This window comes from Lithobates pipiens, unplaced genomic scaffold (genome assembly GCF_037356315.1).
Source record: "Lithobates pipiens isolate NorthernLeopardFrog02 unplaced genomic scaffold, aLitPip1_a1.2 Scaffold_23, whole genome shotgun sequence".
Lineage (NCBI taxonomy): Eukaryota > Metazoa > Chordata > Amphibia > Anura > Ranidae > Lithobates > Lithobates pipiens.
The window spans coordinates 206,188,559-206,214,915 of NW_027507785.1; positions in this window are offsets into that span (position 1 = coordinate 206,188,559).

Below are 26,357 nucleotides of genomic sequence, written 5' to 3' on the forward strand. Positions count from 1 at the left end.
TAGAATCGGACCTATTCGGTCATTGGTCTGCTGTATATTCAAAAAGGATTTTTTTAATAAAATTGTCGCTTGCCAAACGGTACTTTCACGATCGGAGTCCTTCTTTGTTTTCCCCCTCCTTCTACTCATGGCCGAGAGGCCCGAGTAGTTTGTATTTTACCACAGGTTTGCTTATTGTAAAACCCTGATATCAGAGGATTCGCTGGGGAGCTATAAACAAACTCCAGACGCACAGAGAGATCGGATTACCACTGCCTACGGTGTTCGAGAAGGGAAGGAACGGATTACATGCAAAAGAACCCCGCAGAGGGCTGTCTGCTTGCGCTAACGACTCCATTGACTGGGAGTCCACCCATTGTGGTAAGGGTCAAACTTTTTTCAACTTTGGATTTGTAAGAAGATTACACTGAATTCGTAAAAAGGATTGGTTTATCTATTCATTGGTTTTTCGTGGAAACAAAGAGTCCCTTATTACAAAAAGACTCCTTTTTTCTTCATTGAACTCCACACAGGATATTTTTTAATTTTTATCTCAATAATTTATATTGGACTTTTTTTTTTCATTTTTCATGTGACTTTAGCGCAACTTTATATATAATTTGTTTGAGTTTCTTCATATCTTGATATTAGATGTTTGTAGTTGCAGCTTTTAGGTTTACCCCAAGCGCAATATTTTTCTTTTGTTTTATAGGATCTAAGAATGAAGCAAAACACTGATTCACACTCCCTTTCATTTTCTGTGCAATTGTGGCAATTGAATAGACCTTTTATATTGCACCCATTAGGCTTCTATTAAACTGCGAGAGCTGCTATCGCTCCTTTGGGCGAAGTACCTGTCATTGTTGTCCCCTATTCCCCTCATTGTTTGCCCCCCCCAATGGAGACTTTAGATGTGGCTCTTAGAACGAACCCTGCTGTAAAAAAGGGTCTTATGGTCTAAAAATTGGAGGACAAGGTGGCCCTATGCGCTGATGACATGCTTCTTTCCTCCAAGACATTTATTTGTCTTAACATGCTGCCTTGTTAGCTTTGTAGGAATTCTCTGCCTTCGGGCCTGTGGGTGACCTGGTCAAAATCATGTATTCTTCCTATAGACCTGATCCCACCCTTCCTAGTGTTTTTCCCCTTCCGTGGGTAATTAAGATTAAGTATTTAGGTAGGCGGGTCTCCAATAACCCAGCTAATTTTGTGGCTTGAAGCATGGTTGACCCTGCCGCTATCTCTTATCGGGAAAATTAATCTAATTAAGACGAAACTACTCATCCTTTTCTTATATATACTCAGAAACGCCACTGTGTGGGTTACATTTTCCCTCTTCAAGCAGATAGCCCCCCCCCCCCATGTGATTCCTTTTCTTTGGAATAATAAACCCCCCAGACTCAGCTTATTTATATTGAAACAACGTCTCCAATCAGATGAACTAGCACAGCCCAATTTTAAAAAAACTTCTTGGCTGCCCAGCTGACACGTGCCAACAATTGGCCTATGTTTCCCTGAAATAATGCTGCCATAGTTATGGAAGCTGCTGACCTAGGGTCATAAGAGGCACTGCAGTCACTATTGTATGGGGGATGTCAGGTGCCTTATCCCCTTACATGTACCATGAGAGCCACAGTTAGGGCATGGAATAAAGCTCTTCTGTAAGAAGCACTGTCCAAATGGTGGTCACAGTATACCCATTTACAGAGGAACCCTAACTTTCCACACCTCCTTAGCCTCCTAGAGCCAGCCACCTGGGCATCCAAAGGAATTAAACCCCTGGAAGATATATTTGAACACAATGTCATGTCAAGATTTTCTACACTCCAAAGCAAATTTTCTCTTCCCAATTGGTACTTTTTTCTCTATTTGCAGCTTTATCATGCCTGCAACTCTTAGTGTAACACTCTCTAGTGTGTTCTAGAATTAGAGTAGGTAAACCATATTCTGACTCACATTGTAAGTGGTGAGTCTTAATTGAGTCATCTTTTATTAGAGTTCAGGGCTGGATGACTTATCCTGGTAGCTCTTTGATGCCCCCCCCCCCTTGATCTGGAAGGTTGGAGTACCTTCTAGAATTACTGGGTGGGGGTTTAAGAGGGGCTGCCATGCGTATTTATGGGACATCAGCCAATCCCCAGTAATGGGCTGGCAGGGGGCAGAGAATACCTCTTAAATAGACATAGGCCATACCAGCAGGGACAGTTGGGTGTAAGATGGAGATGCAGTGTTGAGGAGGCTGTTGGTGGCCCTGAGGGATGCCCCTTAATTTGGGGAGAGTGTCCTGCCTTGTGCCGCGGTTTGGGTGCTGGAAGAATCATGCTAAAACACATGGTAAGAGGCACAGGAACAAAAGAGAACAGAGTGAGAAGTTCAACAATATTGGAGACTAAAAAAGGGGAGAGGCACATGTAGACAGTCTCCCTTAAAGATAAGGGTGTGACTTCCGGTTCCGGCGCCGCATGGAGTAGCTGTTCCCCTCACAGCTCCCGCATACCACCCTCCACATCGGCCTGAAAACTAGGCGTTTTCCGCCCCGAACGATCCAGCAGCCTCCCCCACGACCCCGGCCACAAAATGGACCGGTTTGTCGAAAAAACCGGGCCGCGATCGTACGCGGCCGCCGCCGCGCGGCCGGCCCCGCCGCAAATCGAGGCCCTGGCTTTGGCTTACATGGATCCGGCCTCTGCGGCCCAACCTGAGGAGATGGCGCCAGCGATGGAGGTAGGAGAACGGCCTACACATCAACCCACCCTAAGAGACACACTACCTCTACAGCTTCAGGCCCCCCCTCCTCCATCCAGCCCTGAAACGTCTCCCTTCATGCAGCAGCCACACACACCTTCACTGACTCAGGATCATCACACAGAACTCCTGGCACAGGCTGTAGCTGCTCTTCTCTCCCCTATGATAGCAGCATCAGTGGAGAAGGCTGTCAGCTCAGGCATGCAGAAGGTCCAAGCCCAGCTGGGGGAACATGCATCCAGGCTGAATGAAGCAGAACATCGCATATCAACCATTGAGGAGGAACTTTACCAGACGCAATCTCTGGAACATGCTCAGGACAGAACAAACAAGTATATCTTGGAAAAACTCGACGACCTCGAGAACAGGTCCAGGAGGAGCAACCTGCGATTTGTAGGTTTACCTGAGTCGCTTCACCAATCTGCCTTAACGGACTTATGTGCGCGACGCATCCCTGAAGCTCTGGGTCTGGGAGGCCCATGCACCGTGGAGCGTGCGCACCACGTGGGGGCCTTCAACTCGGAACGCAAATCGCCGCGCCCGATCATAGCCAAATATCTTAACTACTCGGACAAAGCTGCCATACTGCAACAATACCGGCAATCCAGATCCCTGCAGATAGACGGGGTCCGAATTCTGATCTTTGCCGACTATTCGGTGGACGTCTCCAAGAAACGCAAGGCTTTCCAGCATATCTGTGCAGAGCTTCACCAGCGACAAATCAAGTTTACACTGGCATTCCCGGCTACTCTGCGGATCAAAACGCCCTCTGGCGAACAACTGTCCTTTCAAGACCCTGATGAGGCGTCATCTTACTTGAAATCTTCACGCTCGGGCCCCCACCTCAGCCCCACACCCAAGGCCCCACCTATCAATCGAGCCCTGGATCAGAGGGGTCCGCGTAAAGACTCTCCCAAGCGCTTCAGGGCCTCGGGTCCAACTCAACATGGCCTAACCACACGCTGAGGGGCAAAGTTTTGGTCCCGCTGCTTCCACACACAAGAGTTCCTTCTTTTCGGCACTGTTTGTCCTTCCTCCCTACCTGGGTAAGGTGCTCTGATTTTGGACTCTCCCTCCTGGACAGTCCGCACCTCTCAGGTAATCTCCGTTACTTCTTGGTCGGATTTGAGGATTTGTTTGCCTATATACCGACTTGACTTTTTTATGTTGATCTATCTCATTATGTTCTGTTTTATTTGTATTTTCCTTTTACTCTTTTTTCAGTGGTTCATAGCTATATAAGTATGTTCCTTAACACGGTACTTTCTGTTACATGACCCTTGATGACTGTATCTGCTCGTATATACGCTCATACCCTCTTCCCCCTGGGTATCTTTGTACAGACCTGCTTCCACACACTGCTCTCATGCATGCCCTGCTGTTACCTTATATCCCATCTCCGAGGGGCGGAAGCCCTTGACTTGATACAGGGCTGGTTATGGGAACTGGTCTTTACAGTGATCCCCATGTGGAAAAAAGTGAAGTTGGTTAGTTATTATGTTCACTTCTGCTTACCCTATCTTTGGTTGCTGCTCCAGTTCTATCCCTCCCCCTCTTATCCTTTCCCTTTACCCACTAAAACTACTAATAGTACCCGCTTACTATGCATCCCTCTTCTTAGGGCCTTATACACATGCTCCAGTGTAGATGTCTACTACTCTCTGCGCCCAATTACCCACATCCCAATGTTTTTACTACTTGGACACCATACCCCCGTCCTAATCCTACCATGCTGCGAATAATCTCGTGGAATGTGAAGGGCCTTCGTTCCCCCTCTAAGAGAATGAAGGTTCTCCGACATCTCAAGCGGCTCAAGGCAGATATAGCTTTGCTTCAGGAGACACACCTTTCTTCGCCCGACTTTGCTCGGATGAAGAAACTCTGGGTGGGAGCGGTGGCTGGCTCAGAAGCCTTAGGCCGTAAAGCAGGAGTCCTTATCCTTGTTCACAAACATCTCCCTTGTACCATCTTGTCAACGGACACGGATACTCAGGGCAGATTGCTCTCTATTCGTGTCCGCTTAGGGACAAAAGAAATAGTGATATCCAACATTTACGCCCCTAACAGTCCCACGAAGCAGTTCTTCAACACACTAACCACTTGGCTCCTGCGCTACCCTTTACTTCCCCAAGTCGTAGGGGGGGACTTTAACTCCGTAATCCACCCATTAGATGACAAATCTCCGAAACGACGACTTGACTCATCATCGACACCAACCACTGCCACATTGCTAGCGGCCACAATGGAATCCCTCCGTCTCCTTGACATATGGCGCCTACACCATCCGACTGACAGGGAATTCTCCTTTTACTCACATCCACACAACGTATTCACCAGAATTGACTACATATTTAGCTCACATGATCTACTCCCTTTGATCCCGGACGCGGAGATACATGATATTGCTATTTCCAATCATGCCCCTATTTCCGTATCTCTAGAGACTCCTGATATCCATCCAAATCCCAGAATTTGGCGTTTCCTCCAACACAACGCGGATTTCCACACTTACATCACAAAAGAATGGCGCTTATACACACAAACGAACGCGGATCATGCGGATAACCCCAATCTACTATGGGACGCAGGGAAAGCTTTCCTACGGGGACGCATTATCTCCTATGCATCCTCCTTCAAAAAGAACGCACACCTTAACTACAACACAGCCAGTTCCAGACTTCACCAGGCTCAACGAATACTCTATACCCATGACACACCTGAGAACCGGACAGCTTGGCGAATAGCCAAACAGTCGTTTGACACTTGGGCCGACACCCTGGAATCGATTAAGAGAGCTCATTTTGATGCCACTCTCCACAAATTTGGGAATAAGGCCGGTAAACTGCTAGCCAGACTATGTAAGGGTCCCTACCGCCCAACTATTATCCCTGCTATCCGGGAGCCGGATGGCTCTTTCACGACGTCGCAAAAGGGCATAAACTCGGCCATGCTACGCTATTATTCAGCGCTATATGCGGCCGACCCTATCGACAAGCACACGGCACACGAATTTATAGACAGAGTGACTTTGACACAAATATCCCCCTCACAACTGGACTCTCTTAATGCCCCCATATCTCTCGCAGAAATAACCAACACGATCCGGACTCTAGCCTCCTCGAAAGCCCCTGGTCCAGATGGACTAACGGGAGAATTTTATAAATCCCTCAACTCGCTCCTAGCACCCACTCTGGAAAAGGTATACCAACACATAGGGATGGGTGGCCCCTACCTACCTACAGGCAACCAGGCAATAGTAAAACTTCTGGAAAAAAAAGGGAAGGAACCTACAGAACCAGGCTCATATAGGCCCATCTCGCTCCTAAATCTCGATGTCAAGATCCTATCCAAAATAATAGCCACAAGACTAGCTGACATCATCCCTTTTCTGATTCACCCTGCCCAGTCAGGCTTTGTGAAGGGCAGAACGGCGACGAGCAACATCAGAAAGGTGATGATGGCACTAGAGCACACTAGATGTAACCCGAATGGGATTTTGCCATTATTACTCTTGATGCCGAAAAGGCTTTTGACAACGTTAGTATCGAATGGCTATCTCTAGTTCTGAACAAAATGGGATTCACTGGCCCTTTTCTGCATCTCATAAAATCCATGTACACCTCTCCGGCAGCCAGATTGGTTGCTGCTGGCCTGCTCTCAAATGAATTTCGCCTACATAAGGGCACGAGACAAGGCTGCCCTCTATCCCCTCTCCTCTTTAATTTGGCCCTGGAACCACTCTCTAGATATTTACTAACAGTGGCCCCAATCCATGGCATTACAATAGGGGAGCAACAGTTGAAGACGTCTCTCTTTGCAGACGACGTCCTCATCTTCTCCGCAAATCCTTCCGCAGACATGCCCACGATAAAAAACACATTTGACCTATTCAGAAAATGTTCCGGTTTACGCATAAATTATTCCAAAAGCGAGATACTGCCCCTCGGTCCCCTCCCACCTCCGGCCTGGACTCAAAATTCCATCTTTTCGATAGCAAAGTCTCACATCACCTACCTGAGTATCAAGATAGGGAAACTCCCCTCCTCACTCTACCATCTGAATTATCCTCCTCTCTTTGCCAAGATCACTCTGGAACTGGAAAACTGGATGGATCTGCCCCTCTCGCTCCTGGGAAGATGTCACTTGGTAAAAATGGTCAGTTTCGCACGCCTGCTATACCCTCTCCAAACAATACCTTTACTTATCAGACACAAGGACATCCAAATTTTGAACTCTGCAATATCAAAATTCCTCTGGCGAAACAAAAGGCCACATATCGCTTTTTCAAAACTCCATCTTCCCAGGACCGAAGGTGGTATTAGTCTTCCAAACCTTAGACTGTACAATCTAGCTTGTCTTTTGCGGGTGAGCCTAGACTGGGTCACCCAAAAGTCCCAATGTTCCAACTTTCACCTAGAGACAGCAATGGTCCATCCCTACTCCCTTCCTGCCCTTCTTCACTGCAAGTGGAAGTCCCTACCAACTCCGCACCAACACAACCTTTTGCTGAGAGACACCGCCATTGCCTGGAGGGAGGTAAGGAAAAGTCTACGTCTTTCTCCATTTATCTCCAGATTCCTCCTGATACAAGGAAACCCGAGTTTTACCCCGGGTTTGGAACGCCAGCCATATGATGAGTGGCGCCAGAAGGGTCTCGTTGCCTTTTTCTCCCTATGTGATCCTGAATCCGGTCGGGTGGCACCATTCAGATCCCTGGCCGCCAAATTTTCTCTCCCGGATACTTCTGCTTTCCACTATGGTCAATGTGTTAGCTTCCTTCACAAAACCTGCAGGAACTAATCCACAAGATTCGCGCCATCGTTTCTTGACACTCTCATACAAAATGACACCTGCAGAATTTCTGACATATACAAACCTCTACTTATGAAAACTACTCCCTCTCTAGCCTCATCCATTGTGCTGAATTGGGCAAAGGACTTTCCAGAAGAGGACATAGTAGACAAAATCCTGCAAGGCCTCAATTCTGTATACAACCTGGTTCCTAATGAAACGTGGAGGGAAACCCAGCTGAAGATCACTCACCGAGCTCATATTCCTTTTCTTCCAACTTCTAAACACTCTTCAGCCTCATCCTCGCACTCACTGTGCCCACTGTGCCAGCAACCTAAGCCCTCCCTCGTCCACCGTTACTGGACTTGCACCTACATTGCTGCTTTCTGGGATCAAGTTCTGGCATTTATATTCCGGATTACGTTGTTGAAGCTCCCCAAGGACCCGCTCCTCCTCATCTTTGGGCACTGGGACCCCACACTGCTCCCTTGGTCCACCGCTCCCAGCCCACCGGGGAAAGATTGGTCTTTGATCTGCCTCCTGCTAGCAAGAAGGGCCATACTGGCCAACTGGACCTCTACATCCACGCCTTCCATCTCCCAGGTTGAAAGAGATCTCCTGCAACTCCTCTTTCGGGACAAGATCAATACCAATCTGGACCACCAGAAAGCCTCCAAACGTTTCCACGATAGATGGGACCTTTTTGTTATGGCGCAGCTCTCTCCACACGACCGAACTCACCTTGATAAACTCTCCTTTGTCTACAAAGACCCTTGTCGAACATGACACTTTCTACTACTGGATGCTTTCCCCTCAATAGAGTAAACGACTTCAGGCCCCCCCCCGCTTCCTCCCCCTCCTCTCCCGCCCTCCCTTTTGTTTTGTACCATACTTTGTTAGCCCTATAAGGTTAGTTTTGAGCCTTATAGCCATCAGATCCATCCAGTTACAATCTCCTCGTGCTTTCCTAGTCTTGCTAGGGAGAGGATTAGGTCCTCTCTCGATTAAGTCTTCTTCTATGCCTTCAAGATGTTGTGTGACTCGTCTTGCTGTTTTATTTTTCCTTGTACCCTGTACTTTACACAGAAGAAAAAAATAAAAATACTTGTGCCTGCTGATGATGATTTTATGTAATGTACTTTTTTTTTCAATAAAATTTTATTCAAAAAAAAAAAAAGATAAGGGTGTGCTGTGTCTTCAATCTTTCCCTGAGAGATCTCCTGAGAGTCAGCCGGGTCGGCTGATGAAGAGTCAGTATGGTGTACTGGTGTAGAGAGGCAGCCAGGAAGCTGTTAAAATATACTACAGGCTTGTTTTTAAAGTCCTTAAGGTGAGGGCATACCTGAAAGGTGAGAGTGCACATTGCATGAAGACCACCATTTGTTTCACCTTTTTTTCTTTGATATGTTTATAGACTTTTTCTTGCTTATCAATATTGAGGACTGTTTATAAGACACAGTGAGTACTTGCACTTTTTGCATCTGCTAATGAACACCTGTGCCATAATTGGGGATATTTTACTTAATTATCCTGTTATCTGTATTTTATATTAACATTTTTAGAGTTGTTCATATGTTGTAGTCCCTTCCCCCTCCTCCTTCTAGTATGGCTTTATATTAAGCTATGTTTACCATTTCATTCCCCTACATTTGCCATTTATATTTCCTTAGATGTCCTTTGCCTTACATGGTATGAGCTAATTTCCAGATATCGTAACCGCCATAGATTTATACACAGGTATGTTCTGTTTGCATGAGTGTGGTTTATCTATCCTCCAGTAGCTTTTTTGGTATATGGTTAACCTTTACTTACTTTTATTATGCTACATTTAGGAATGTAATTGTTCCCCTTGGTTTTATATGGTGATTTGGGTACTATTTTTTATCTGGCACATCCCCACATGTTGTCTGTTGCACACTATGCATGTCCAGGCTGGTTATCGTTCGATGTTGTCCTGCAATCCTATATGTATTGTCAAGCCCCTTCTTCTATATATTTAAAGCAGTAGTAAACCCACTGACTTTTTTTCTCTACACTTGTAAGGCAAAAGGCATAATGAGCTAGTGTACTAGCTCATTATAAAATACTTACCTTAGAACGAGACGTTGGTATCTCACCCGGTCCATGCCAAGGGAGCCGACAACTCTGTGTGAATGGGACACACAGGAAACAATTGCTGTGGCAGACATTTTACAATGCAGTGGGGAAACTCTCTGTTGGGGAAAGGAGAGCTTGCTTTACAGAGATGAGGATTTATATTTGGGGTGTTTGGTTTGGGAATATTTTTTCAGTTTTTATTTGTGGAGGGTGGGATTGAGAGAGGAGGTGATATTGCTTAGTGTGAGAGGGAGAGATTACTGCATGTTTTATAGAACTACAGTTCCGCTTAAACTCCTTAACTCTGTATGGCGGGAGTGCACATTCATTTTTATGAACCCTTGACCTATAAATCTCCAAAGCTGTCCTTTATTTTTATGTGGGGATATTGTCAGTCTTATGTACAACTTTGCACTTTGTATCAGGGGCGTAACTAGAGATCACAGGGCCCCATAGCAAAATGTTGTATGGGCCCCCCCCCCACCAAAAAAAAATGAACTAATGCTATTAAACAACAGACTACCACACCCATGTGGCACAGTACCCAGGCAACAGCTTATATAAATTTTGAACAACAAAGTATGCAGTATACTGTATGCAGCCCCTGAAGGGAACACATTGCTGACCTCCAGGCCTTTTAACCAATTTCTGTTCTGTTATATAAAATTAAATAGTTCAACTCACCATAATGCAAAATCAGTGGGATCCCTGAGCGTGTCACTTGCCATCATCGCCTGCCACCAGATGCAGATTGTAACTTGTCACACGTTGCGAAATGTCACCTACCACATGTTGCGGATTGTACACTTGCCACATCCCAGATTGTCACTTGCCAAGTCACCTGCCACACATTATGGATTGTCACTTGCCACATCCTGGATTGTCACTTGCCACACATTATGGATTGTCACTTGCCACGTCCTGGATTGTCACTTGCCACGTCACTTGCCACACATTATGGATTGTCACTTGCCACGTCCTGGATTGTCACTTGCCACGTCACTTGCCACACATTATGGATTGTCACTTGCCACGTCCTGGATTGTCACTTGCCACACATTAAGGATTGTCACTTGTCACATCACCTGCTACACATTGCGGATTGTCCACTTGCCACGTCGCCTGCCACCAGATGCAGATTGTCACTTGTCACACTTTGCAGAATGTCACCTGCCACATGTTGCGGATTGTCCACTTGCCACGTCCCGGATTGTCACTTGCCACGTTACCTGCCACACATTACGGATTGTCACTTGCCATGTCCTAGATTGTCACTTGCCACGTCTCGGGTTGTCACTTGCCACGTCACCTGCCACACATTACGGATTGTCACTTGCCATGTCACCTGTCACACATTACGGATTGTCACTTGTCTTGTCACGGATTTTCACTTGCCACGTCACCTGCCACATGTTACGGATTGTCACTTGCCACATCCAGGTTGTCACTTGCCACGTCACCTGCCACACATTACGGATTGTCACTTGCCACGTCCTAGATTGCCACACATTACAGATTGTCACTTACCACATCCTAGATTGTCACTTGCCACACATTATGGATTGTCACTTGCACGTCCCGGGTTGTCACTTGCCACGCCACGCCACCTGCCACACATTACGGATTGTCACTTGTCATGTCACGGATTTTCACTTGCCACGTCACCTGCCACGTCACCTGCCACATGTTACGGATTGTCACTTGCCACATCCAGGTTGTCCCTTGCCATGTCACCTGCCACACGTTACGGATTGTCACTTGCCACGTCCCTGGTTGTCACTTGCCACGTTGCCTGCCACACATTATGGATTGTCATTTGCCATGTCATGGATTTTCACTTGCCACATCACCTGCCACATGTTACGGATTGTCACTTGCCACATCCAGGTTGTCACTTGCCATGTCACCTGCCACACGTTACGGATTGTCACTTGCCACGTCCCGGGTTGTCACTTGCCACGTCGCCTGCCACACATTATGGATTGTCACTTGCCATGTCACCTGCCACACGTTACGGATTGTCACTTGCCACGTCCCGGGTTGTCACTTGCCACGTCGCCTGCCACACATTATGGATTGTCACTTGCTCTGCCACTTTCCTGCTGTGTCACAGAGTTAGGCAGCAGAGAGATAATGTCATCTCTCTGCTTCCTGGCTGCCTGCACAGTGAGGGGGAACTGCACTACAGGGATGAGAGGGCAGCGAGAGATGATGTCATCTCTATGCTCCCCCGCCCGTCAGCTCCCTGATTGGCCAGCCCACTCATGCCCACTCTCATCTGCCTCCCAGTCCCACTATCACCCGCGGAGCCGCTCGCGGACCACCCGCGGAGCCGCTGACTACCCGCGGGCCGCCCGCGGACCACCCGCGGCCGCCCGCGGACCACCCGCGGACTACCCGCGGACCACCCGCGGAGCCGCGGGCCGCCCGCGGACCACCCGCGGACTACCCGCGGACCACCCGCGGAGCCGCGGGCCGCCCGCGGACCACCCGCGGACAGCCCGCTCTCACCCGCTATCTCCCGCGGAGCCACGGAGCCTATCCTCACCGGGCCCCACTTGACTGCGGGCCCCATAGCGCCCGCATGTGTTGCTATGGCGGTAGTTCCGCCACTGCTTTGTATCTACTTACCATCTGGTGCTGATGTTTGTAGAATATGATTATACATTATGTCTGCTAGGGAATACAGGGAAAATATGATGAAGACAGCACTATGTTTGCATTGGAACATAATTGTTGCTAACCAGCAACCAGCAAACAGTTATCTGTATGCAAAGGGTGCTGATCTGCCTCCCATATTTTCATGCCTGCAAACACATACAGTATATTAACTTGCATGTGTTACCATGTATTTTGGACAAATTGCATTTTTTAATTGACTCTAATTAGAAAACAGACTTTAATAGTTTAATTTTTATCCAATGCACCTCAACATTCATTGATATGACTGGCCCGTTCAAAAATTGTTGTGGACCTTTCCATTGCCATCCATTAGCTGTTAAAGAACTCCTAACATGTAGCCTGTATTGTCACCTGAGGCCAGGTGACAGATGCACAACAAGGGGGGGTCAGGAGCACACCGCTAAGCTAGTGGGCCCTTTAGCTGACTACTGCGGATGGAGCGCTGGGTGGTTTAAGAAAGCAGATCCACTGGAGCACCTGCACAGATCACACTGGGAGCTAGAGCATGAGATTCCCCAGGGCGTGGAGTCTAAGGCCGCGTACACACGGGCGGACTGTTCGCCCAACTTTGTCCGCTGAACAGTGTTTCAGCGGACAGTCCGCTCGTGTGTGGGCTTCAGCGGACAGTTTCAGCGGACAGTCTGACGAACAAAGTTTTTCGGAAATCCTGTAAAACTGTCCGCTGAAACTTGGTTTGAGCGGACAGTCCGCTTGTGTGTAGGCTTGTTCGTCAAACTAAGTTCCGCGCATGCTCAGAAAGGATTTACACGCCGAAGGTTGCATTGCAGTGTATAGGACGTCGTTTTTCTAGTCCCGTCGTACGTGGCGTTCACGTCATCGCGCACGGTTTCAGCGGACTGTTCGTTCATCGTGTGTGGTCAAGTCCGCTCATGCTAATTTTGAGCGGACTGTTTGTCAAACTGTTTGACGAACAAGGTTGGGCGAACAGTCCGCGCGTGTGTACGCAGCCTAAGAGCCAACAAGTTTTCACCAGAGCCTCTGATGGTGAAGATGGCCTTCGCTGCAGCTGACTCCAGGTAGAGACCGCCATGGTGTCCTGGCTCAGGGTCATGGCTGGCTACTGGGGGATAGGGAGGAAGCAGCAGTCCAGGACAACAAGGGATGGTCAGGAGGACAAGTCAAGGGTCGGGCAATGAGCAGACAGGGATCACCAAAAGAACACGCCAAAGGTTGGGATATCAAGTGGAAAGGGATAGTCAAGAGAACAAGCCAAGTTTGGTATACGGAATCAGATGTAGAGCCACACAAGAAGCCTAACACACTAATGTTGATCGGCAAGGCTGGGTTGCAGTGCACAAGGTTAAATAGGGGCTGGGGTGGAGCTGGGCTGAGGAAAGATTACTTAAGCACACAGGTGAACAGTGCATGGTCCCTTAAGCTGAACACAGAGAGGTAAGTAGACAGGCCTAAGCACTGGTACCCTCCTGCTATGCTATTGTAGTTTGACAGCGGGAGGTTTTTCCACCATCAGAATACAATGATCACTGCTGCTGGATCACACAATAAAAACTGGCAGACCGACTTCAGTACAACTAGCCTGCCTATAGATGGATCAAAATTCATCTGGTTCTTGCTAAAAGTCTATGACATGTGGGATGTGATTGACAACCTGGCTTCTTCTAAGGACACAATATTGAAGGACCCAGTGGTGTAATAACTAATTTTATGGATGACGGATGGAAGCAGAGTTTGTGACCACTAATTATGCACTGTTGTTTAAAACCTGAGTAGTTGAGCCTTCTTTGGATTCAAGTATGCTCATCAGCTATTCTCCTCAGAGATTTTTTAATCATTTTCTGCACTGCAGGCTGAACTGGGCATGCCACATATTTTTTCCCATTTATACAACTATACCATGCGGTGGCAGCCCATCTTGGGTTGCAGATGTTCTACTTCAGCCCTTGGAACTGTAAACTTTGTTATTTGAGAATGATTATTCCAAGTTGGTTTCTAAATAATACTCATTGTTATTATCCTCTACTGCACGTATAGATATGATCAGTGATCAGCTCAATGACAGACAGATATACTTACATTGTTTCCTGAAGACAAGGTGATTCAATTAAAATATCTACATAGGATCTATTATACCCTGCATAGATTGGAAAAAAAATAGAGAGATTGGATTTGCCAGAATGCTATAGATGTCACACTGCCACTAGAGACTTTTTTCACATGACATGAGATTGTCCAGAGGTACGAAGGTTCTGGTCCAGGATTTTATAGAGGGGAAGCTGACTTTACCAAATATATGTACATTTATATCTACATGTCTCCTAGAAGATGTTGCTTTGGTTCATCTTCTTTTATGCTAATAATTGCTTTTAAATGGAAACAACCTGATCTCCCTAGCTTGCAATCGTGTAAAGATTTAATAACTAATTCCCTGCCGCTATTCAAATTGACTTATGCCACGAGAGGTTCTCCAAAAAAATTGGATACAATTTGGTTGAGTTGGATTTAGGCAGTTACAGGTCACATAGGTTTAAAGCCTGTCAACTCTTTGATTTATACGCTGATGCTGTAGTGGTTCTGAAGGCACACAAATGACACATCTTAATCAGAGCCACTACAAGATGTGTCATTTGTGTGCCTTATAACTTGCCTATACCGGTTATTTTACCCTAATTGCCTTAAGTTGTGTACTCACCAGCTATTTATTAGAATTGTACTTATCATGGGCCTTGTATAAACTGTTTATGTACCTATGTAAGTAAATTTCTTTATACCAGTAGGTCTAACTGCCTGTCAATATGTACCTGTAGCGCCGGCTTCTGAAATGTTTTTGAAATGTAACGTTACACCTGAACTGCAGTTTGGTTTGGGTATAATTATTCCAAATTTTGACCTCAGCATCAGTCTGACTGGACTATAGTGTGTTCAGCCTGGCCATAGGGGGTGCTGTCTTTTCTGTCAGGCATGGAAACACAGTCTGGTTGGGTGCTTTAAGGTTACTTTCTCTCGGAGTCAGCCCAGTGGGAGTGTCACTCTCGCTGTGCTTTCTGGGAGAGGGTACTTAAGATGCTGATGTCACGTGGTTCGGGGTTCTGGTCCAGAAGCATGTTCTGACTCCATGGTCCTGGTCCTCCTGACCAGCCCCCAGGACGCCTATGGGCTGGGGTGCGGATCCACCTGACTTTATGTCTCGGGGCTGGCTAGCCCGAGGCAAGGAAACTAAAGAAAGGATTCGGAAGTGGTCCGGTGCCATTTTAGGTTGTGGAGAGGCCCAACAACTTTGTAGCTATCCAGGAGAGGGCTCTTTGGAAGAAGGCAACGCAAGGGTTGGTTTCTTAGCAAGAGCCTGATAAAGCTGAAGGTCCTAAGTGAATCCTATCTCATGCAGTATCGCTGGACTGGCTTAAAGATACTGGTACCACACGAGTAGGGATGAGCCGAACACCCCCGGGTTCGGTTCGCACCAGAACTTTCGAACGGACCCCAAATTCGTACAAACGTTAGAACCCCATTGAAGTCTATGGGACTCGAACGTTGGAAATAAAAAGTACTAATTTTAACGGCTAATATGCAAGATACTGTCCTAAAAAGGGTTTGGGGACCTGGCTCCTGCCCCAGGGGACATGGGTCAATGCCTAAAATGTTTTTAAAAATGGCCGTTTTGGCGGGAGCACTGATTTTAATGACGATTAAAGTGAAAAAAAAAGTGAAATATTCCTTTAAATATGGTGCCTGGGGGGTGTCTGTAGGATGCCTGTGAAGTGCCACGTGTTTCCCGTGTTTAGAACAGTCCCTGCACAAAATTACATTAAACGGAAATAACACCATTTAAAACTGCTTGCGGTTTTAATGTTATATCTGGTTCCTGCAATATGGTTGAAAATCATTGAGAAAAATGGCATGGGTAGCCATCCCTGCCCATTACCAGCCTATTTGGGTCTTGTACGCATATTAAGGGGAACCCTGTACCCATATTTAAAAAAGGAAATGCGTGTGGCCCCCAGGCCCTATATACTCAGAACAGCAGTATACAGGCGGTGCAAACAAGACAGGGACTGTGTAGGTTTGTTGTGTTAAGTTGAAGCTGTTTGTAATTTTCAACTGGTACATTTTTAAAATGTAGCTCCAGTCAAAAAAACTATTTTTAAGCTTTTTGGAAAACATAGGGAAGGGTTATCACCCCTGTATAATTAGTTTTGTCGTCCATCTTTTTTCATCTCACTTGCTGTTGTCTCCTTCCGTTTGCAAGTAGGAGATGTTTGTAAGTTGGATGTTTGAAAGTAGGGGCCTGCCCTATATGCTCTGCAGAAATGGCGGAACAAGGTGTTGTTTTTGCCACAACATTGTAAGCCCTCAAAGTGACTCTTGGTGGGCGCTGGAGCGCCCTGCTGTGAACGATTATATCAAGAATTGTAATTACATGCCATTGTTGAACAGTGGTAGAAAAATTGACCTTTGGTGGTTGTGGTGCTGGTGCCACAACACTATAAGTCCTCACCGTTACTCTGGGTGGGCACAGGAAGGGGCCCTCCTGTGAAATATTATATCAAGAATTGTAATTACATGTCCCTGTTAAACAGGGGCAGAAAAATTTGGCCTTAGGCACTGGTGCTGGTGCCACCACACTGCAACCTCTCCCATATACTCTAGTTTTATTGCAGGAATTAGCCCTGCTGCAAAGCATTGCATCAAAAATTGTACTTAAACGCCCCTGTTAAACAGGGGCAGAAAAATTGGGCCTTAGGCACTGGTGCTGGTGCCACCACACTGCAACCTCTGCCATATACTCTAGGTTTATTGCCACCACACTGCAATCTCTGCCATATACTCTAGTTTTATTGCAGGAATTAGCCCTGCTGCAAAGCATTGCATCAAAAATTGTAATTAAACGCCCCTGTTAAACCCCTGTTAAACAGGGGCAGAAAAATTGGGCCACCACAGTGCCACCACACTGCAACCTCTTCCATATACTCTAGTTTTATTGCAGGAATTAGCCCTGCTAATTAGCCCTGCTGCAAAGCATTGCATCAAAAATTTTACTTAAATGCCCCTGTTAAACAGGGGCAGAAAAATTGGGCCTTAGGCACTGGTGCTGGTGCCACCACACTGCAACCTCTGCCATATACTCTTGCTTTATTGCAGGAATTAGCCCTGCTGCAAAGCATTGCATCAAAAATTGTACTTAAACGCCCCTGTTAAACAGAAGCAGAAAAATTGGGCCTTAGGCACTGCTGCTGGTGCCACGACACTGCAACCTCTCCCATATACTCTTGTTTGATTGCAGGAATTAGCCCTGCTGCAAAGCATTGCATCAAAAATTGTACTTAAACGCCCCTGTTAAACAGGGGCAGAAAAATTGGGCTGATGGCATCACCCAGAACCAGAAATGTTCTTCCAACATATCAGCGGAGGAGGAAGAGGATAGACAATCAACATAACAGGGCAGTCACTCAGCATCAGCATAGGCAGTCTTGAAGGGATGTGATATTTCAAAACAAATTATTCTGTTACATCAGCTTCAGGTGCTTGGTAGCTGTGGGTGATCCAAGACTGATTCATCTTGATGAAGGTCAGTCGATCAACTGATTCGGTAGACAGGCGCACCCTGTGATCGGTAACAAAGCCACCAGCAGCACTGAAGGTGCGTTCCGAAAGAACGCTGGATGCAGGACAGGCCAGTAGCTCAATTGCATACTGTGCAAGCTCTGGCCAGTGATCCATCCTCAAGACCCAGTAAGCCAGAGGATTTTCAGTGGGAAAGGTGTCCAAGTCTGACCTTGCCCCTAGGTATTCCTGCACCATGTAAATCAGACGCTGGCGATGGGTGCTGGAACCGATCATACCTTGGGGCTGCAGACTAAAAAATTGTCTGAAAGCATCAGTCAGACGGCCACCTTCTCCACCGCTCCTTCTGACCGATGCCTCAGCAACACGTTGTCCAGGACCAGGAGTTTGTAACCTCCCAGTCTCTGGGAACGCGTTGCACAGACCTTTCTGCAAGGCCTCCCGGAGATGTCTCATCCTCTGCTCCCTCTGCGATGGCAAGATAAGGTCGGCAACCTTACCCTTGTACCGTGGATCAAGGAGAGTGGCCAGCCAGTAATGGTCCCTTCTGCAGGCTTTGCAGGATCAGGGAGGCCATGCAGCGTAGGTTAGCTGAGGCATTCGGTCCGGAGTCCTCTGGGTCACTAAGGACAACATGATCCGCAGCTACCTCCTCCCAGCCACGTACAAGTCCACGTGTTTCTTGGGACTGTAAATCATCCCTACAAGACTGCTGCTGCTGCTGCTGCTGCTGCTGCTAATGCTGATGCTGAGTGCCAGCCTCCACCTCCATGCTGAAACAATCATCCTCCTCCTCCTCTTCCTCCTCCTCATCCTCTTCCTGTGTGATGGGTGGCACAGCAGGAACACTGTCTGGATAAAGGGGGCCTTGAGAGGCAAGGAAGTCCTCCTCTTCCTGCCTCTGTTCTGCCTCAAGTGCCCTGTCCATTATTCCACGCAGCGTATGCTCCAAGAGGTGGACAAGAGGTACAGTGTCACTGATGCATGCACTGTCAGTGCTCACCATCCTTGTGGCCTCCTCAAACGGTGACAGGACAGTGCATGCATCCCTGATCATGCCCCACTGGCGTGGTGAGAAAGAACCGAGCTCCCCTGACCCTGTCCTGGTGTCGTAGTCGCACAGGTACTCATTGATGGCCCTCTGCTGCGTGTGCCGCTGCAGCATGGCCAACGTTGATTTCCATCTGGTGGGCATGTCACATATAAGGCGGTTCTTGGGCAGGTTCAACTCCTTTTGGAGCTCAGCCAGCCAAGCACAGGCATTAAATGATCGGCGGAAATGCACACAGACTTTCCTGGCCTGCTTCAGGACATCCTGTAAGCCGGGGTACCTGCCCAAGAACCGCTGCAAAGCCAGGTTAAGGATGTGAGCTACACAGGGCACATGGGTCAGTTGTCCCTGTCGGAGGGCGGAGAGGAGGTTGGTGCCATTGTCACAAACCACCATTCCTGGCTTAAGCTGGTGTGGCGTCAACCACCTCTCGGCCTGCCCCTACAGAGCTGACAAAACATCCGCCCCAGTGTGGCTCCTATCCCCCAAACAAACCAGCGCAAGCACGGCATGGCATCGTTTTGCCTGCGTACTTGCGTAGCCCCTGGAACGCCTATGAAGCACCGCTGGTTCTGAGGACAGAGCACTGGAAGAGGCCATGGAGGAAGAAGAAGAGGAGGGGTGGGAGGAGAGAGGTGTGTCACAACCAATAGTAGCATTTTGGAGGCGTGGTGGCGGAACAACCTCCAACACTACTGCACCTTGTCCTGCATCCTTCCCAGCTGCCAGAAGAGTGACCCAATTGGCCGTGAAAGACAGGTAACGTCCCTGTCCATGCCTGCTGGACCATGAGTCAGCGGTAATATGCACCTTACCGCTGACCGCCCTGTCCAGCGAGGCAAGGACATTGCCTTCCACATGCCGGTAGAGAGCCGGAATCGCCTTCCGTGAGAAAAAGTGGCGTTTGGGGACCTGCCACTGAGGAACCGCGCATTGTACAAACACACGGAAGGGGGCCGAGTCTACCAACTGAAAAGGCAGCAGTTGAAGTGCTAGCAATTTAGCCAAGCTAGCATTCAACCGCTGGGCATGTGGATGGCTGGGAGTGAACTTCTTTCACCGGTCCAGCAGCTGGGGCAGGGACATTTGCCTGCTATAATCGGACGTGGGTGTACCGCTAGCAGAGTTCCCAGAATCACTTGGCTGTGTCACACCTAATTCTACACCTTCATTCCTCTCAGAGCAGGTTTCAGAGAGGACTGAAGGTCTAGTGGGGTTGGAGATGCCAGCTGATGAGGAGCAAGGACAGGTCTGCTTTGTTCTTTGGTGTGGGTCTTTGAGGTACGCTTGCCAACGAGCTGCATGGCAGGTCAACATATGTCTGGTCAAGCATGTGGTGCCCAAGCGGCTGATGTTTTGGCCACGCGAGATACGCTTGAGACATATGTTGCAAATAGCAGCAGTGCGATCTGATGCACTTGTCTCAAAAAAGGCCCACACCAAAGAACTTTTAGAATAACGCGCAGAGGCAGCGCCCTGCACAGGCGGAGCTCTGCGGTGTGATTCAGTCGGTGTGCTGCCCCTAAGCTGGCCCCCGGAGGGCATCCTGCCTCGTTGGACATGTGCCTCCTCCTCCTCTCTCCTTCCAGGCACCCACGTGGAGTCAGTGCCCTCATCATCCCCTCCCTCTTCATCGCTGTAGCAAACCTGGCAGTATGCTGCAGCTTGTGGAACATGACTGCCAGATTGCTGTCCTTCTTGAGCATCCCCTCTCTCTGTGCTCACACTACTGCCTTCCTCTAGCTGAGTGTCATCATCAGAGCCCACAAAACACTGGGCATCCTCCTGGAGCATGTACCCAACACTGTGCTCAAAGAGTTCAGGAGACTCCTCAGGAGGACGTGGTGGGTCTAGGGAAGGAGTCACTGATGATGACATGCGTTGGCAGCTGCTTTGCTAGTACCCTGAGACTGGGTGAGACAGGATGAGGAGGATGAAGAGGGCTTGGTCATCCACTCTACCAAGTCGTTGGCATGTTGCGGCTCAACATGTCCAGCTGCCGAAAAGAAGGACAAGCGTGTCCCATGGCCATGTGCTGATGACAATGCACCGCGTCCACGACCAGCACTGTTGTCTCTAGACACAGAGCCTGCTTGCCCTCTTTTATCGGCTCGCGCCTGTCTGCCTCTCCTTGCTGGCCTTCCAGCCATGGTAATGGCCTGAAGGGAGTTGGGTAAAAAAGCAGTTGGGTAGTGTATATTGTGCTAGAGGCACACAACACCCACTAACTCCTGCAGATGCCTTTATTATAGAACACCAGAGATAAAGGGGTATATACAGATGTATACTGTGCTGTGCTGGAGGCACACACAACTTCCAATAACTCCTGCAGATGGCAAGTGGTCTCAAATAGAGAAGAGCTATGTAGGTGGATATAGCGGTATGTACTGGGTACAGAGCACGCAGACAGCACGCACAAGCTCCTAACACTACTGACTGCAAGCTCTATTATAAAAGATAGATCACTAGCTATATAGGTGAGGTGAATATAGCGGTGTATACTGCGGCCAGGGCACGCAGACAACAACCACTACACAACAGCAAGATCAAAAATCGTCCGAAAACGATCGGTGTGTACTGTGTTGAAGGTACACAGAACACCCACTAACTCCTGCAGATGCCTTTATTATAGAACACCAGAGATAAAGGGGTATATACAGATGTATACTGTGCTGTGCTGGAGGCACACACAACTTCCAATAACTCCTGCAGATGGCAAGTGGGCTCAAATAGAAAACAGCTATGTAGGTGGATATAGCGGTATGTACTGGGTACAGAGCACGCAGACAGCACGCACAAGCTCCTAACACTACTGACTGCAAGCTCTATTATAAAAGATAGATCACTAGCTATATAGGTGAGGTGAATATAGCGGTGTAAACTGCGGTCAGGGCACGCAGACAACAACCACTACACAACAGCAAGATCGAAAATCGGCCGAAAATGATCAGTGTGTACTGTGTTGAAGGTACACAGAACACCCACTGCTTCAGACGCCAACACACTACACAAGGCCGCCGCGCTGGCGGCCTTATATAGTGTGGGGCGTGCACTACACAGCCTGAGCTATGATTGGCCACAGGCATCCTGCCTGTGGCCAATCATGGCTCTCCTCGCTGCTGGCGCTGCGATTGGCCAAGCATGCGGGGTCACAGTGCATGCTTGGCCAATCATGAGCCAGCAATGCACTGCGCCATCGCAGTGCATTGTGGGCCGTGAGCGCCACACGAATTTGGCGCGAACGGACCAAAATGTTCGGACTTCGCCGAACGGACGAACAGCAGATGTTCGAGTCGAACACAAAGCTCATCCCTACACACGAGTGTTCTACAAGTATTCAAGTTTCCTTGTTCATGTTCTACAACAAAGTCTGTGGCAGAGATTTATTCTTACATGTTCTACAACAAAGTCTGTGGCAGAGACTTATTCATACGTGTTCTACAACAAAGTCTGTGGCAGAGACTTGTTCCTGATTTAAGCACCCTGTTGGCTGCTAGGCCTTGTGAGAGAGGGACTATCCAACTAGAGTGAACATCCAGCTGTGAATGGATATTCTCTGGATTTATTCAAAGTAAGAAAGTTCTTTATTATTGACTTTGACACTAAGAGTACCTAGACTTTTCACCTAACCCTCTGATCCTACGCTAGAGACTGTTGTTAAAGCGGGAGTCCACCGGGAGTGTGCGTTTTTTTTTTTTTTTAAAAGCCAGCAGCTACAAATACTGCAGCTGCTGACTTTTAAAATAGTGACACTTACCTGTCCAGCGCGCCCACGATGTCGGCACCCGAAGCCGATCTCTCGATCGTCTCGCGGGTGCTGCCCCGCCATCTTGGGTATGGGAATCAGGAAGTGGAGCCTTTCGGCTTCATTTCCCGGTTCCCTACTGCGCATGCGCGAGTCACGCTGTGCAATGAGGATGGACCCGCTGCCTCTGGGATCTGTGTGTTTCCCAGCAGGCAGCGGGGGACTTTCGGAAAGAGGCGTAATCTACGCCCCTTTCCGCAGAGAGCTATCCAGGAAGTGGGTGCAGATACCTGTACTGTACAGGTACCTGCACCCCCCTCCCCCCTGAAAGGTGCCAATTGTGGCGCCGGAGGGGGGGAGGATTCCAATGAGCGGAAGGTCCACTTTAGGGTGGACCTCCGCTTTAACTACGTTTCAGCAAATAAAAATCCCTTAAAGCGGATCTGTCATCTGTCTCTAAAGTTTCTGGGCCATCTACCACGAGAACCCCTAGACACAGGGATCGAGTGAGGGAAGGTAACGGCAAGCCCATTAAAACCAGCAGCTCCTTCGGGGGTCAGTGCTACATACCCTTTTCAGTTTTCTCTGTTTTGTTAATAGTAAAATGAATGCCTATTTCGCAGAGGGTTTTGTAAACACTGGAATGTAAAAGGGGTGCTTTAAGTGAACCCTGCTTAAAACCAGACATATAACACATTTGTAGTTTTAATTACATTCAAATGTGGAGAAATAATCCATTTCAAATTATACATGTTTATTGTATAACGGTCACACATTAACTTTGGCAGCTGTACCTAATGGAACTGCACCGCTTAGCAAAGATGTTTTGTTTGTAGCTGTTTTTCTCTTCTTTTTCTATACTAACAGCTATAACTGCTATGCGCTCTCTCGCCTGGCAGCCTCTTCTATTATTTCACACAATTCCACATATAGGCAGGTCTAATGAGTATTTTTAGTTTGAGTTCTTTTTAATAATCTTGAGTGCACATAATAGACTTTTACAGTAAACCAAATGAAATGTTTTAGGGAAAAAAAAGCTTATATTAATTGTCGAAGAGAATCTGTCAGCCATTTTATGTCTAAAAGGTATGTCTGTATGGCTATAACCATAGTTAGGTGGGAAATACTTCTCTGTGTGCTTCTTACCAAGGGCCCATCTTACTTAAACTGTAGACTAAGCTCAGTTATCATTTTCCTATCCTAAGATTGGATCTTAGTGGCCAGGAAGGAAACTATTTTTGGGTTGGGTGCAGGTATTTGGTGAGGCTTATTTCCCTTTAAACCATATGCATTCAAATGTGTATTTAAATTAGAGATGGGCAAACGGTTCAGCCTGAGCATAAGTTCGGGCCGAACTTTGGTTGTTCGGACATTCAGCGAACATGAACATTATGCGGTGTGCGCGGCAAATTCATAAGCTGCGGAACCCCGTTAAAGTCTATGGGACACTAACATGAAAAACCAAAAGTGCTCCTTTTAAATGCTTATATATGCAAGTTATTGCCATAAAAAGTGTTGGGGACCTGGGTCCTGATCCAGGGGACATTTATCATTGCAAAAAAAGTGTGAAAACTGCAGTTTTTCTCAGGAGCAGAGATGCATGCTTCTTCTCGATGACAGTTGTTATATAGCTGAGAGCGGGGCCACCTGGTGATGTAAATGGGTGACCCCACCCCCTCTGATGCACGTGGCATCAGAGGAAGGCTGGGTCACCCGTTTACATCACAGAGTGGCTCCGCACTCCGCTATATAACAGCTATTGATGCAAGAAGTATGCAGTGTGCAGTAGCCTCCCATGGAGGTGGAGCTGTTGCTTTTTTTTTCTTTTTTTCGGGTTCGTCAGGTGTCGTGAGATGGATTTACATCGTGAGACATTTTTATTTTGTTTTTAAACGAAGGACTTGTCCCAAAATGTCTCCTGTAATTTTTTCTATTTTTGAAACTTTTTTTTGAAATAGTAGGGGTACAATGTACCCGTTACCAATTCACATAGGGAGGGCTGGGATCTGGGGATCCCCTTGTTGAAGGGGGCTTCCATATTCCGATAAGCCCTCCGCACGCAGACTCCTACAACCACCTGACAAGAGTTGTTGGGATGAGGCCCATGTCCCCATCAACATGGGGACAAGGTGCTTTGAGGGCTACTCCAAAGCATCCTCCCCAAGTTGAGGGCATGTGGCCTGGTATGGTTCAGGAGGGGGGAGCTCTTTTGTCCCCACCTCTTTTCCTGTGGCATGGCAGGTTGCGTGCCCAGATAAGGGTCTGGTATGCATTTAAAAAAAACAATTGGCGCAGGTTTCCCTTTAATATCCATACCAGACCTGAAGGGCCTGGTATGGATTTTGAGGGGACCCCCAACGCCATTTTATTTATTTTGGCACAGGGTTTCCCTTAAAATCCAATACCAGACCTGAAGGGTCTGGAATGGATTTTAGGGGGACCCCTACGTCATTTAAAAAAAAATGGTTCAGGGTTCTCCTTAATAATCATACCAGACCCAAAGGGCCTGGTAATGGACTGGGGAGGAAACCCATGCTGTTTCTTTCAATGATTTTTATCTATTTTGCTGGGATCCGACAATTCATTACATTACAATCAATTTTAAAATACATTTTTTCCTTTAGAAATGTAATTTTGCTGTGGTACTGTTCTAAACACAGGAAAACTGCGCCACTTTACAGGCATACTATAGACACCCCCAGGCACAATATTTAATATTTATTGTTTCACTTTAAGCGTTATTAAAATCAATGCTCCTGAAAAATGTCTGTTTTTTAAGACTTATTATTATTATTTTTTATGGCAATATCTTGTATATAAGCCTTTAAAATTAGCACTTTTGATTTTTCATGTTTGTGTCCCATAGACTTAGCGGTGTTTTCGTCCAAATTTTTTTGGCTCATCCCTAATTTAAACTATATGAATGCATATGCAAAAAAAATATGTATTTCCCTAAGCCTAGTTTACAGAATTGGATTGCTTTCACCTGTATTTAAAAAATAAATAAATACAGCATGCTGCATTCTTACATATGAATGCACCAGAATGCATGACAAATTCAACACAAATAATTCAGTTAAAAAAGAAAATAAAAAAGGCAAAAATAACATCACAAATACATGTAAAAGCATGTGGAACTGTACACTGAATGCAGGGATTGAGTCATGGGGTTGATTTACCAAAGGCAAATAGGCTGTTCACTTTTAAATTGAAGATGCTTTTGCAAGGGAATTTGCCCCAGAAATTTGTGAATGTGGTGAATTTTCATATTTCAACAAGTATCCAATTACTGGAACCTATGCATGAAAACTGTGCTATACTAATTTTGGTACGTTTGCCCATTGTAGCTCTTGCTGTCAGCTTTGCATATGTTTAGTTATAATTTTAATATTATTTCCTCTTTATATAAATTGCATGGTCAACTTCTCAATACAATTGGACTTATCTCACCAGTCCTTAACTTGATGCTGACCGCCGGCTGTCAAATGACGGCCAGGCGGCGCACCTATTGCGGCAGGAGGCCGTCATATGACGGCCTCCCGTTTAAACAGGGAATACGTGCGATCGTACGCGCGCATCCCTGTTTCTTCGGTGGCGGCGTGTCACGGAGACACCGCTCGCCACCGAAGGGGGTGAACAGCCATTGGTTATGGCTGTTTACCACGTGATCGGCCGTGATGAAGTCACGGCCGATCACAGATGGTCACACCCCCATTGTGCACGGCG